Here is a 12,116-nt window from a genome sequence, read left to right as displayed (position 1 = left end):
ACTTAAACTTTTGCATACACCTGATAATTTTAAAATTTAATGATTTACTGTAGCATTGCAAAAAAGTAACGAAAAAGTAACGAACCGTTTTCCAGTAACGCTAACTATAACGCGTTAATTTTTAAAATCAACGAGTAACGAGTCACTTTTGTAAGGTAACGTTCTGAAAGCTGCTTTGGAATGTGCGACATATGTTAAATTTAATGCAAACTTTTCCAATTGTGCCAGTTGTATAAAAATAGTGATTGCTCATCAGCTTTTATTTATTTAATAGGGTCAGTTTGGAAGGTGTCACTAGCAAAATTTATTTACATTTTTCGCTTTATGTAAGAATAGAGTTATATGGTGAAACCGGGCGCAATACGTAATAGAAGTGCGATCGATATTTTCTTGGTAATAACATAACAGCAATCACGGCATTTTCCGCATGTAAACTACCGTAGCGAAGTAACTTATGTAGCGTATAAACTCGTGTCCATATCATTATTTATAATATATTGTGTGAACTACTATAGACGGTGAGGCACATAATGGAAATAATGATGGAAATAACGAAATGAAGATGGTAAAAAAGTAGAGCGCAGTAATGGCTTTAATAGCAAAGTACTGCTGACATTAGCAATGTCATATTGCAATCAAGATGTTAAATCCTAACATCGCGAAGGATATCCGATCCTATCGATCTCGGCTAATTGCCGCTCCATTTACCTGTCCCGACAAGCGCCGTTTAATCGCGAGCAAAAGATTTATTTTCCTTTTAGCGGTTTCGTTACGAATGGAAATACCAGAAGCGTACTCTGTGCGTTTCTACTGAAGTTTTCCCGTTGTTCAATGTAATCCTTTTCTTTCTTGGAATAACTTCGAGGAGGGAGCAAGGATACGAAAGTTTCGTACCAAAGGTTTGTCATTCCCTCCTTCCCCCTCCCCTTCCCCCGATATGGCGTAACACAAAAGGTATTTTCATGCTTGGCATTTGGTCGCCGCTGTACGTAGAGAGGAACAATAAATCGGACTTTGAAGATCAGACAAAAGGGCACGGGACGATTGCTCATTCGCATCGGCATACGTTGTATGCCATGTCCCACATATACAACATGTAATTCCGGTCGTGTAATCTGTCCGTTCGATCGTATCCTTTGCGTGGTCTATCGGCTTTAAGATAACAGATCCTCTCGAATGGTGCCAGGATTGTCTCGTAATTTTTCCTGCGTCAACACTACGATCTATTTTTATATTTTGTTATAATTTACGTGGGTTATTTAGGCGAGCGACAAAATTTATTATAGCTTTAAATTAAGTTAAAAGAGAAAAATTTTTTTAACGAATACGCGTATTGAACGCGATTTTAATTAGCGCTATTAATTTTATACAATCCTACTACTATTAAATAAATATTTTTTTAATTATAAGTATGAAGTAGAGGTACGCAAATCAAGCATTTGTGGAGGTTGAATCGAATCGAATCGAATCGAATTGAACTTTGATAGCATATTCTAAATCGAATTAAATCGAATCTGAAATTTACTTACGTCGAATCGAATCGAATCTCTTTGATTCAAACACGATTCGAATTCGAATTAAATTTTCTCGAATTTACATTATATGCTAATTTCAATGCAATAAAGTGTTGTCAGTGATATTGTAGATTCTTTGTAACAGACGAGAAAATTAATCGCAAAAATTTTGAAAAATAATTACAAACAATAATATGTTAAATAAAAATTTTTAATAGATACTGGACAATAAGTATATTATACCAATAAAAGAGCATTGAATTACATATATGTATAAATTATAGTATTATCATTGAAGTGATAATACTTTAATGAGCTTGCTTAGGAAAATATAATGGAGCAATTTTAGGAATTTTTTTCCAAATTCTATAAAATTATGATAAAAATTATTGAAACGAATTTATGAAAATACGATTACCGTGTATACAAACTTTTATTGATAAGATTTAGAAATGATAAAAAAAGTTTTGGAAATCGACAAATAATCGGGCGTGAGAATTGATATGCAAGATTGATCGCGTGAGAGATAACAAATGGAACAATCAAAATAGGCGATTGATTCGAAATCGAATCATTGATGAATCGAAATTCTCAAACTATTCGAACCTTTCATATTCGAAAATCCATTGTGATTCGATTCGAATTCGAACTATTCGCACACTTTTAATTTGAAGATTTGTAGAAATTTGTATTAGTAATAGATTCAACCTGAGTTGAAAGAGATCGTTGTTTTACTTGATCAAAACTCGCAAGCTTAAAATCTAATTGAGGAAAATTTTATTTAAACTTTGTTAAAATATTTTAATACGAAATGCGTGATAGTTTTCCATAGTTTTACGGAAGTCTGAAAAAAAAAATTATAATAAAGTTTCGTCCATTCTGATTTTTTTTTTACGTTTCCCTGTATATTATGCATACCGCAAATGCGCCACTCAAAATTTTGTAAATTCTTTAGGTGCATCCTAAACTTCGCGCGAGAGTGCATTTTCCAATCTTCTCCTGTATCTGAAAACAGTAAGCACTTTATCGCGGAGTACTTTAAAGCTTTGTTGTTTACACCTGGCTGACCTAGTCAGATTACGATGTTCCGCAATGTAAACTATATATGACGCAACAGCTCGCTGATCTGGGATTGATTTTTATGATCTCTGCATTATCGCGTAATTATAGAAACTGTCGAGCGGTGAATTTATATCACCAAAGCAGCGCCAAGAATCGGATATGCTTTAAACGTCACTGATCGGAATAGTAGATGTCGAAGTAGTTATTAATGATGCAAAACATCACAGTATTTCCTACAGAGAATTCCGAGAAACACTTTCTGCAAGATTTTTTGCTCGCGGTAACGTCGAGAGAAATTTAATTAAAGAATACGACGAACGTACATTTAGATATGCGATAGCATTTCACGTCGTGGAACACAAAATCGAGGAAGTTTATAGAGAGAAATTAGGGTGGAATTAGATAAACCCTACTTTGGGAATTTATCGAGAAACGAACGGCAAGTACACACAACGTGAAACCAGCTTTGACTGTGTACTCGATTCGGTAAATAACGTCATCAGATTGCACAAACGAGTACGCAAGGCGTGTATATCGTCCACTCAAGCATCAAAGTGCATTTGCTCCAACGACGATCATAAATTACGGAATCGTATGCGTCCATTATTTCTGATCAACTGGCTATCTATGCAATGTTAAAGCAAAATGGCATTTTCCCGAAATACTCCCCTTTTTGAAATATCACGAATAGGTCAGACAAGTTTGACTGTTTTCAATTTAGCTGCACTAATTCTACTTTCGCATTAATGTTGAATGATTATCTATGTTATTCTTGAGAAAAGAAGAATCGATGCATTAAATTCTCAAGAGTCTAAGGCTCACGAATTCTCCAAAATTCATACAGGTTCATGTATTGTAAGTCATATCGTTACATAAAAAAGTGGACAAGAAAAAACGGAGTGGTAAGATTTTTTTTTTTTTAACGCGTGTACAGAATTTTATTTCTACGTTTCCCAATTGTAATGTTAATAGAAATGTTGTCCTTAATTTTCATAAATATGAGATCACTCGTTAAGATAAATTCAAAGTTTAAAACGTAATTTCGGGGTGGATAAAAAAATTCGAGTGCACGATGTTTAAACGCCACGAGCATACGAACTTTCAACTCAAACTGCCGTTACGTTGCTTTACCGTTCTACAATTACAGGCCGCTTTCAGGTTTCATCGAGTTAAGCGTTAAACGAATCTGAAGCCAATATTAAACCATTTGACATTACATATTGGCGCGAAGCGGCGGGCTATTTATATAGCTCGCGATTAAAAATTAATTACAACAATCGTCGACCGCGTGAAAAGCGACGTTCGACTGTCAAATGCTTAAATGGCCGTTTCCATTTGAACAAAATCTATTTTCGTACCGCGGTATCGGGCAAAAATGACGAATTAATGAGAAAATATGCGCCGCGACATTAGGGAGAGCGAATCAATTCTGATTATCCGTCGGCCCCCGATAATAGCGCGCAGTAATTCTGCGCGCGAGTTGCTTTACTTACGAACACTGCCTACGGACGTGAGCATCAACTGGCATCACCTGCTACGACCGTCTATTCAGCGGATCATCGTAGGGTACTAAAGGCGGACCATAAATGCCGAAACACACCATTTACGATCGTATCGATCTTCCCCAGGCAAGAGGAATCGGGTAACCTTCTTCCATCTGTCCCTTTATCAAGCGGTACGGCGCGGCGTCGCGGACCAAGCAAAATTGTTTTTTGTTTTTTTTTTGTTTTTTTCCGAAGCGTTAATTCTTTAAGAATTCAAGTGCGTCACATGCCCGTGCTTTTGAGTCTTATGTACTGACAGTTCGTTATATTTCTCGGACTATCCTCTTCGATAATACCGTCGGGCTATCCAGCGCGTTTCTGCGTTGTTTAAGTGAGAATATTGAAGCGTACGTCTCTAGAGCTCCGACGCTAAACGCGCGAAGCTAATCTGCATATTTATTTGGGACGAAGGGAAGGCCGGAAGATTAGCGATAAGGTTGTCTCCTCTCCCGTATCTCTAGCGTTGACAATGCGGCCTCTCTCTCTTTCACCCAGATTTATAAACCCGTCCCCAATTCTCCCTCGTCTTTGAACTTTTCGCGGCGAATTTTCTTCGTCTCTCTCTCTCTCTCTCTCTCTCTCTCTCTATTTTTTTTTTCGAAACGATGTTGGAAAGACGATACTAACGACGGTATTTCCGCGCGCGTGATATCGCCGTTTCTCCGTTTTCACTCGGAGGTCATTGAGCAGCGAGCGAGGGCCCGTTCGGGATCGCTTAGGCCGTTCGTGAGAAGTAGTAGAACTCGACGTTGCGCCCGACGTCCGTCGTGTAGCACGGCTCGCCGTCTACTGGCGCGCTCGACGCCAGGCGTCGCGACGCGTAGGGCGCAACGCTAATCGGCGCCGCGTCTCTCCCACGATGTTGGGCGATTGACGGCGGGGCGATGCGTAGAAACGCGAAATCTTTTTGCACGCATCTCGGCGCGCTCGCCGACGGAAGAACGCCGGAATGCCCGCCTGTGCGTGCCGTTGTCGTTTAGACAAATGATTTTCGTCCACTCCCGGTAGCCACGCCGGAACGATCACATTAGCGAGATGGGCGCGCTTATCGTCGCAGGTGATTAATTGTACATTGCTTTTCATCAACCCGACATCTCCCGTCTCGTGCCCGTGGGATTTTGTCGAATTTTTGTCCTGGTGATCCCTATCAGAAAAATTCTATTACATTTTATTTAATAAATTCAACGCTAACTTTTAACGTTGGAATATTAAATTCGGTACGCAATTTCTCTTATATTTCTCTTATATTTTAGCTTAAAACATGGTGCTGCTGGTTCCCGTATTTAATATTTAATGAAGGAATATTAATTATTTTCATTATAAATAATGTTTTGTTACAAATCGCGAACCGTTTGTGCGCCATGCTAATTTTAGTCACACGTGAATAATACGATCATACATAATGTATTGCTAATTGATGCATTATTGATGCCAAATAAACGCGCTATTGCTCAGAAACTTGTTATTTTTTCAATTATATAAATATGTTTTATATATGTTATACGTCCAATTGAAATTAACATGAAGAAACGATTTCCTTCCAAAAAGCTTACTTAAAGCAAGAAAATTGTTTTTATTCATTATTGGTAGAAGCATGCACAAGCACACATATGTTGCGTCGTGTACGTTATGTCGTGAAGCTCAAAGCCTTGTATGCGATTATTTTCAATAAAAATTTTTGGAATATTGAATATTTCAATATTGGAATATTGAATATAAATTAAATTTGGAACATTGAATATATTCAATATTGGAATTTTTGAATATTTTTGGGTAAATAACACCTCTGACATAGTTTGAGAGAAAAGCAACAACTTAATCCAGTTCTTTGTCTAGGATTTCCTTTCTTATTTTAGGCTTTTGTGCGACAAAAGAGAAAATGAGATATTGCTTTTGGATAAGTTCTGAGATTTTTGGTTTTCGAAGTAGAGACACGTGGTAAAGTTCGAGGTCACGCATGGCAGATCGCGTGCCGAACAATAATATCATCGTTACGGTCGGGAGTATCACGCGTTACCATCAAATCGGATTTTCGGTTTTTCGAACTCTTTTCTGTATCGGTGAAGCGGAGTTATTTCTAGGCGCGTATTGATCTGCGAGAGTAATAAGCACTCCGGAGCCTTTAAGCCTTTCGCAAATTGGCGAATAATGAAAGCATATTGTTTGTACATCATGTACTTGTTTTTTTCTGAATTAAAAATTTTTTAACTTTAATTTAGAATTGACACCTTCTGTGCCTTTCATTAAACTATCGAGTTAATTGGTTCAGTATATTTATATTGAAGTTCGAATTTATTAAATAAAATTTGTGTTCTATTAAAATTGACTAATAAATTTAAACAATCCACTGAATTAAAAAATATAATAATCTTGCTATGGCATTACACGTATTTTGCGAGAAATTTTTTAAATAAATTTTGCCACTTTGCAAAGTTTGACGTTTCACCAATATTTCTTTAGCGTTATTATTTCACAAAATATAAACTATGAATTTTTTAGAGATAATCTGAATGAGCTGTTTGCTATTTAATATGTTCTATGTATTAAATAATTGGTTAAATAAATAATACATTTATTATTTAATTGTTTATTAAAATTATCTAAAAAAATTCGTATTTAAATATAAAGAGAAAATATTTGTTAAATCCAACGTATTTTTCATTTAACTCATTTTTTATTGATATTTTTTTAAATATGTATTTCTGCCACTAATTAAATTTACTACAACGACCTAAAATCATTAAACAATTCAATAAAATTGTAAACAATAATGTTTAATAATGAAAATGTAACGTCGTTATTGAGTTTGCAAGAAATCGTTTGTATTCTTTGTCGCGTGTAACTAGCATAACAATATTATTCCAGTGGTCTACTTCATGCTATGCTGGCTATATAAGGAAAATAAAGGAAAAGAAACACCCACTATAGACGGTGCATGATCAAAGGTCATCGACGAAAGAAGTTTACTGTATATATATGTATATATTTACTGTAAATAACCAGAGTAAGTGAGGTATAAAATTGGCATAATACAGACGCTCAGACGCTATATCGATAAAGGAGCATCTGATTCAGATACGATTCATGTGTATGCATAAAACGCTAAAGAGCTTCTATTCTTATGCTTTTATTCGCGGTCTACGGTAACAAAGATTCATGAATAGAAATGTTACATATGATACCCAGTCGGCAAACTCAAAGGTATTAGAATTATTGATTTTCAGAATTAGCATAAAAATTAAAACTTGACATCCCCTTCCTCTCTCTCTCTCTCTCTTTCTCTCTCTCTAGATCGACGTGCCCAAATTTGGCATGCCGTGCACGCATCCATATAATGCATACGCAGCAACGCTCTCAGAATTGTGACATTGACATGAACGACGTTAGACATCGTATCGGCATTTCGAGCATATGTCGAACTATTAATCTATTATTGAGATATAATGTCAGTTTCAAAGCAAGGCGTAACAATTAGTTTACTTATTAATTAGTTAGACGATGAAAATTATACGATCAAACGAAGCATTTCGTATATTAAGCAAAAAATATTGAAAAATAATTTATTGTCTATCATTTAAAAAAAAAAAAAAAAATACAAGTTTTTGATAGATATTCAAACTAACAATAAACATGTTGATTTATATTGTAATTAGATACTTTTCATATAGTGTTTAACATATCAATCTTAAGTACTATCAATATATTAAATTCTACATTATCATCGATAGTTTCTATGTATTATATCAGGTATTATATTAATAAAGTACCTGATATAATATATATTGGGGACTATCAATAGTACCTATAATATAGACATTTCACATTATATATTCTACATATGAAGATTCAACTCTCCTACTTCTAATCTCAAATGTTTATAATTACTGTTAACTGACAAGTATGGCTTTCTCTTGCTTCTTAATTCATGAAATTTCTATCTCCGTGAAACTTTGAGTTTTTCATTTCATCTTGAATCGGGATACAGCTTTAAAGTAGATAAGCCAATTTAACGAGAAAGTTTCTAACAACTCGCTAGGCAGTCCTTTGAAACTTCAACGTCTCTTTACGCGAGTTATAGCTGCCAGTGCTGTGCGTCCCTTTCTTGAATTTGATTATGTCACCATTTACATAAAGTTTATTGAAAATATTGTGATATGGCATGAAAAATAGATGTTTCAAGGCTTTGGGAATTTGACAACTGGAATCTCCTTTTGCTTGTCGCAGATTGTATCTGAGATGATATTATAGACAAACGCTCGGAAAGTAAGCTCTGTGTTTGACGATCGAACGAGTAGGACTTGCGGAAGGACAAAGGTGTCGACTATCGATAGAACGTCAATCTTCGGTCGAGTTTCACGGTTCTAGTTCACACTATCTCTTCCCGCAACTTGAAATTCGTTTCGTTAGCTTTCCTCCGGGACGAACGTTTCTGCGAGGGTCTTTGTATACTGGAAACCTCAAGACTTGCTGAATCGAAAGGGGTGAGCACATTTGCGTTTTGTTGTAGGATAACGAGTGCTTTGGGAATCTTCTTTTCTAACCTTCTTCAGGTAGAAGTCGTTTATACACTTTGAGCCGTTCCTTTTAATTACAAGATTTTTGATAATGTAATTTGAGAACTTTAGCATTTAAAACAAGGCCGATTTTAAATATGTATTAGCGAAATTAAAAAAGTTTTTAAATAAATAAGATTAAATAAGATTGCGCGTGCTCTTTTAATAAAGTTATGTTTTTGTTGAGATATCGTATATCTCAGGCAAATATTTAAGTACTAATGTATCTAAATGACGGTAATTTTATATATATATGGCCAATATAATTTAATAAAACTTCGATGTATAATTCAAAAGGAGCTTAACGAGAGCTAAAAGCTTTCTCTCGATGCTTCTTTTGCGTTGCTGATTAACTGTTGATTAGTATTGTGCATTTGCCTTTTCTGAGATTCCGTGCTTCTTCGTTTCCACAGTGCATTAGGAAATTGAAATCGGTATCTATCGTTGAACGACCTGTATTCTTTCTTTATTACTGCGATTATGATAAGGTCAATTGCTATATTTCTCTTCGAATTTTCAAGTTTTGACGTTACAGTTGAATGAATAATATCGACGTTTTATGATTGGAATGTTTTCACTAATTACAGTACTTTGAGTATCTCTTTACATAAATTCAACGAAAATTTACATCTCTGAACGTTGGCTTGTCATATTAAATAAATTTTCTTCCAATTTGCAATAGTCCTAAATGTTTCATCAGGAAGATATGTTACAAATCATATTAAACGTTAAAAACATAAAATTATATTCGATTAAATTTTAGGATCAAAATATATTTAAATAAAATGCTGTATGATTATATGATTCAAATTCTTTGAAAGTACCATAAAATATTGAGTTTTATAAATTAAGTAATTTTTGAAATTACGTATACTTTTATAGCGTACTCTTTTAGTCTTTTAAATTTATTTCAAGTACGATATTATTTTTAGATACTGTTTCTACATTGTTAATAAAAATACTAATTCTAGGAGTTGACAAAACAAATACAACTAATAATATTATTTCAAACTGTTTTAAAATTTTTCAATAATAAATTAATGAACAAGCACATGTATATGTATACAACTGTACACATGTGTTTATTTTATGTTTAATTTACAGTGCAATACAATTATTTCCACTTGCATAATCTTGTATCCGATAATGTATATTCTCGATTCAATAAATATCGATTATCGATAGATGTATAAATAAAATCTAGTATCAATTTCCTCAATTTTATTATTCCATTCTTTTCCGTTCTCTGTAATTGTCTCGATGGCTCTTGATTATTTTTATTAAATATGCTGTACATCTCTATAGATATTATGTACTCATAATTACTGCGTTATTATAATTTCTTTGCTTCATTAATAAAACTTTATAAATATTGTAATTTATATGCATGATAAAGAAACTGACGGCATGTAATTAAGAAGCTTTTCTTATTAATTTGCAAAATGTAATAAATAATAGTTTTTATACTGCTTGTATTATTTTTGCTTAAAGGTCAGATGTTGAATATACGAGGTGCAGCTTTAAATTATTTATGATATTTTAAAACAAAGACGAGTGTTATAAATACAAGGACAAAAAATAATTATTTTTGCAAATCTTTTATTGCTCTATCTTTATCGTTCTTTTTTTGTTCTTGTCATCGTATTAAAAAGAATTTAATGTACCTTGCGGAAAACACTTTTGTTGTTACGTTTCTATTTTAAGTCCTGACAATCACGATAATTATTTTATGAGCATCTGAATTGCAAATAACTGTCAAATACTGCGCGTCGCGAAATGAAAGGGAGTTTATTAAATTTTTTGCGATATATTTAAAATCTTTCCCTAACAGATGTAAATGAGAAAGACCCGTGGTTATTATATGCTATACACGGCATGACAAAATTTTACGCTGCGTTCAATTAATTTTTCCCTCGTGTCTGTGAGACAATATATTGTTTTTCTGATTTTAATCGCGCTCGCTTTTTGCGTTCTCACGTCTCCACAGAAATTAACAAGTGAGCGTCTCATAAATATATGAGCAAATTATATGGAGATATCAGAAATTTATTTTTGAAATTAATTTTATTCCGCCAGTGCATTCAATGTCTGCGTTTCAGCGGAAAAAGAAGTTTTGCAACTATTGTAAGAGTCTTTAATATGATTGGCTTATACATTCAGCTTTGGCATCTAAGGGCAAGAATCAATCATTAATGAATCTTGAGACCAGCAGTCAAAGCTGATTTTTCTGTTGAACACAATATCTTGAAGTTCAGCCATGAACTATGTTCTCTGTCATAAGTACTTGAAATAACTCTTTGCCATTTCTTGTAGTTTTGACAATTCGATAGAGATAACTCAATAATTTTGTGTATATTTGTCAACTTTCATTATTGATCTTTTTAGTCTAATCACGAATTAAAAATATAATTGGTTTAATCTAAAATGAATTAAAAGTTTTAGATAAATATTTCTTAACAATGTAATTTTTCTGCAATTTCTACATAATGTTATTTATATAAAAAAAATGTCTGTTTATTTTTAAATGTCATAGTGTAAGAAAAATTGCATGAGATATATAAATTTTTAATATTTATATAGATTTTTTAAATCAATTTTAGAATCTTCCGACAGCAATTAACAGCCCTACGCGACAATAAATACGCAATTGGATTTCTCAATATTTCGTGGGTTATAAATATTGATGAGAGATATAATTTCATTTTGCCCTTCGCGTATCGCTTTTATTCCATATGCTTTCTTTCTTAATTGCCATTTTATTTTATCCTTGGCGTAATGGAAAGCACTAATTACTTGTGTGTCGTTACTCGGCGTTTCGTTAGGTATGATTTACGACGCGATTCGCATTTTGCGGAGAGAGCATGCATCATCGTCGATGATACATCTTAATTTTTCGTCGACGCGGGAATAGATCTGGCGCAAAGCCATTTGTTTCAACTTACATGAAGTGGCCGGATGGTCGTCGCTGTTGCCTCAAATAATTCGCGTTGTTTCAACGAAAAGTTTTCCTTTACTTAGAAAGTTAGTAACTCTTTCGAAGTAAATATTTGTAAATGGCTTGTTAAAGTAAAATGTTTAATAGAGTTTAAAAAGCTCTGTTCATTTTATCATACATATAGTTTTCAGTGAGTGAGATGGCACGAGAGGATTCTTATTTTTTTTTTACATCATTCCAAAAACGGACATTTAGAACGTGAGATTATATGTAGGTAAATTTACCTATAGAGATAGGTAAATTTATATATTAGCCTTCAGTTCATAAACTGCTGATGGCTAACGTTCCCTCGTTAGCCATCAGCTGCCAACTCTACAGCGTATAATTTCCGAATTCTATAAAGATGAAAAATTTAGATTTAAATTTGTCTTGCAATCTTTGAACTCGTTCGAGTTTTAATTTGTACAATTTGCAGTTTGTAATTATTATACATGAATGTTGTGTTGAA

General features: G+C 33.8%; 2 protein-coding genes across 6 annotated transcripts in view; one reads left to right on the top strand and one right to left on the bottom strand.

Moving 5' to 3' along the window:
- Positions 1–12,116, bottom strand: part of LOC105201980 (arrestin homolog) — a 199,214-nt gene that overhangs the window by 57,474 nt on the left and 129,624 nt on the right. For 2 of the 5 annotated variants that reach the window (XM_011170302.3, XM_011170304.3), the window contains exon 1: positions 4,070–4,921. The exons of 1 other annotated variant lie outside the window; for it this stretch is intronic. The gene's annotated coding sequence lies outside the window, so the exon portion shown is untranslated. Of the gene's footprint in view, positions 1–4,069; positions 4,922–12,116 lie in introns of those variants that run through there. 2 more of the 5 variants (XM_039454217.1, XM_039454216.1) reach the window with 2 other exon arrangements.
- Positions 1–12,116, top strand: part of LOC105201982 (14 kDa phosphohistidine phosphatase) — an 83,113-nt gene that overhangs the window by 59,820 nt on the left and 11,177 nt on the right. The gene's annotated exons all lie outside the window — the stretch shown is intronic.

The sequence above is a fragment of the Solenopsis invicta genome, chromosome 1, assembly GCF_016802725.1.
Source record: "Solenopsis invicta isolate M01_SB chromosome 1, UNIL_Sinv_3.0, whole genome shotgun sequence".
Taxonomy (NCBI): Eukaryota; Metazoa; Arthropoda; class Insecta; order Hymenoptera; family Formicidae; genus Solenopsis; species Solenopsis invicta.
Note: the sequence above shows the minus strand (reverse complement) of the source record. Positions and strands in the feature narration are given on the sequence as shown.